Here is a 3,665-nt window from a genome sequence, read left to right as displayed (position 1 = left end):
GTATATTGATGCAACAACTTTATCATGCATAAAGAAAAAGGAGAAACTGCAGTTTTTTATGTCTATGAAATGGTTGTAAGACATCCATCAAAAGGATCCTCCCCTGTCCCTGTGGCCACATACTTAACAACTGACCATACCACAGCATCTGTGTCGTATTTCCTAGGGTCATTTGTTACACACGCAACAAAACTCCATGGAAAGAAAGTAAAGAAAAGGCCAGTTATGCTTATTTGTGATGGCTCCATCGTACTACTTCAATCACTGTCCTATAACTTCTGCGGAATGAGCCTTCAGGAACTGCTCTGCAGATATTATATGACTGTGACAGGACAAGGACAGTAGGATTCTATGGGTCTACCAATTTTGCATCGCTGTTTGAGTCATGTCATGAAAAAGGACCTCTGCCGGAAACAGTGAGTGATTGCTATCCATCAATATGCTCATTATTTCTGAAATCATAACATGAGAAATCGTTGTAATATTAATTTTGTAATAATTGTTTTTTTGCAGTGCCTCAAGACATTACCATCTGGCCATGCATGTGTTTGGTCGAATGGCACAGGCCACAACACTTGAAGAGATGGATGAGGTGTTAATCAGTGCCACAACGGTTTTCTCCAGTTCCTACAGTGTGACTAATGTTGAGAAACATTTTCAAAATCTTCAGAAAATGTTGACTGAAAAAGGACAATGTGGCATTGATGACAGCCATTGTGGAGAAAGACTTTATGGTATGTAATCACTCTGCCAATTGCAAATGTTTGCCTTTCTCCAGATAAGGAAGTGTTGGCTTTGTCAGGACTTTTATTGTAGAAGTTTACATGATTTTATAAGATCCATGACTAAAGAAATATTATTTATATTTTTTGCTAGAATGAAGTTGGACCAACACCATTCCAACATCATATTGAGGATGTTATTAAGAAAGAAGAGCTTGAAATGAGGGTGATCCCAACGTGTACTTTAGCCCAACTTTCATCCCTACCTTGCTCAAGTACTTTCTTCCTCAGGCTGCTCCGTGGTCTGGCCTACTTCTGGGTTAGTACTCTTCTGTAGCAGTTTATTTGAAATCTGTTTCTTTTAATAGCTATTCCGGTAATGAAAAATAACAATGCATGTCTTATGTTTTGGAAGGTGACCTTGGACGCCACGGAACGGGTCCAGTGTATGACAAACTGTCACAGAGGTTCAAAAGAGCTGCTTATAAACCCACCCAGGTACAATAAACAAAAACATCAGTTAGTAAAATGGAATCATATTGTATTATGCCATCCTGGATATTATAGATTGAAATCCAATTAAAGTGAATTAAGACATATTTACTTTATATAACGTATATGTTCATCTCCAGAATTACACTCAGGACAATAAAACACAAGGGATAATGGAGAAAAGTCAGTGGGACTTGAAAAAGATCTCTTTCCAACGAAGACAACTGACCAGACTGGATGATTTTGTATCCACCTACAAGATCACCCTGAACGCCCTTCTTAGGGAATACAGAGACTCTCTGAAGAGAAAGAATCCCAGCAATGTGCATCTGTTGAGCAAGACTACAGTAATATTAGCATTAATTGACTCAGAAAATACTCTTTGGTTAATTGTAGACACATGGAGTGGATGTAGAGCGGTGGAAACAGAGAAAGCAAAAGAAGCGAGGAGTTTATGTAACACACATAACCAAGCCTTTTGTTTTCAAAAACTCAAAGAAAAAGGTAATAATTTTTAGGACTATTTATTATCATTCCATATGTGTAAATAAAGCTTAAAATGTTATAGATTTGATTTGTGTGTCATAAAGATTTATTTTTTCTTTGTTAGAGCACAAAGAAGCAAATATCACCACAAGCTCCATCTACACAAAACATGACAGCTGTTCCCGACAAGGACATTAAAGTGGTGACCACATGCTCTCAAGATCTTGCTCCATCACAGGTAATCCATTTTGTATTGTTTACCTGATGAGAGGAAGCTAAACAAAATTATTCATCTAAAACTACTTTTTTTAAAAAGGTTATTGTTTGTTAATTCATTTGTTGTATTGCCATGAAATGCTATTACCAACAAAGATTTTATCATGTTGGTGGTTTGAAAGCATGTTATTAAGGTTACGATAATATTGCTATTTCTATATCTAGAAAACAACAGACAAAGTCAGATCTCAAAAGCAATCCACATCCTTGACAGACCATCATGAGGAAGATACACAGGGAAGCATCATTCAAAGTACAGTTTATACCCTATCACAGGTAATCTTATGTACAAAATATATTATCAATACAGTCAATGCAAGAAATGTATCTGTATTGTTAATTGTTCGACATTTCTTTCAGTGCAATTACTTATACAGGATATGTGTTTCTCTAATTGACAAAATAATAAACAAATAATAAAAGTGCAAAATAAGCGTTAAAGTGAAATTAAGGAGGGAATAATTAAATTAAGAAAAGGAAGCAAAAGTACAGTAAAAATGCATAAAGAAAGGATTTACATTATTAATTAAGACTTAAACTGTGCTTAAATAAGGAAAAAAAGGATTGAAACAAGGTAGTAATTGTTTAAAAAGGACCAGCGAACACATAACACTATATCATAATTGTCTATTTACATAACATGTCAATGTTTACTGTTTTGAAAAGATAGGCTCTTTAGACCAACATAAATTGGGCACTGGAATTGCCCATTGGGTCCAATTAAATGTCTCCCTATTCCTCACTGCTTCCTTCTACTCCAATACTGCCTCACACGGCTGCTGCTGGCAAAGCTTGCCTACACCTTCCTGGTTTAGAGTGTCATTATAACTTATGTCTGACATTTTTTTTATATCTTGGATTGGGCCCACTCTTTTGTACAGGGGGTCTCAGCAGTGTGCTCCCTGTTTCAGCTTAGCATGCTGCTTGGCTGATCCAGGGAGCATCATTATAACAGAGCCTTCATCGCCAAGTATAACTGTATTTCCATTTGTTGCAATAAAAGGTTTAATCTATGACGATAGTTTTCCTGACTGAACATTCACTATACTGTTTTTCTGACTCTCAGCTCAAGGAATTGTGGAAAAGAAGTGACACAGAAGTGGTTGTGTCTGTGGTCCCCTCTCAAAAAACAGGGAACAGCATACTTATCCACCACAGTGAGCTACGGACACTTAGACCTCACTACTGGCTTACAGGCGAGGTATGTTGTCCTAATAGAACAGAACCAATTATCCTAAAAAAAAAAGACGAACAAGCAAAAATTAACTCTGCCACCGCCATGAAGACCACAGTGGTTGTTGAGTACTTGAAATTATTCACTATTTCTAGAGGTGTTATTAAGTGCATCCACACTTAAATATGGACTTAAAAGGCATTGCATGTAATTTTTACACTTGCGAACAAGTACACAAGTAAACTAGTTTGACAATTATATCAGCTGCATGTGTGGTTGTAATTGTCATAAATGTAAATTAATGTCTTGTCTATCTACATTTCAAATATCTCTCAAGATCATCCAGAATCTCTTCCATCACACTGCCAAGGACCTAAATTTGGGGAGTAAAATTTATATTCTCTTTGACAACTATGAAGCAATAGTGTCTTTTGTGAACGTACACAATGTACACTGGAAGTTTCTGGTTAGTAGTGACTCCGTTTGTATTTATTATGAATTTTTTTCATGAGGTT

At 36.3% G+C, this 3,665-nt stretch overlaps 1 long non-coding RNA gene across 1 annotated transcript; it reads left to right on the top strand.

Annotated features, from left to right (window-relative positions):
* Positions 1-882: 882 nt before the first annotated feature.
* On the top strand, positions 883-1,521 carry LOC116036718. Its single transcript, XR_004101696.1, has 3 exons — positions 883-1,041; positions 1,138-1,220; positions 1,355-1,521. It is a non-coding gene; the product is annotated as an uncharacterized LOC116036718 (long non-coding RNA).
* Positions 1,522-3,665: the final 2,144 nt, after the last annotated feature.

Source organism: Sander lucioperca, chromosome 18, assembly GCF_008315115.2.
Source record: "Sander lucioperca isolate FBNREF2018 chromosome 18, SLUC_FBN_1.2, whole genome shotgun sequence".
In the NCBI taxonomy this organism is placed as follows: domain Eukaryota; kingdom Metazoa; phylum Chordata; class Actinopteri; order Perciformes; family Percidae; genus Sander; species Sander lucioperca.
This window is presented reverse-complemented; position numbering and strand designations above follow the sequence as displayed.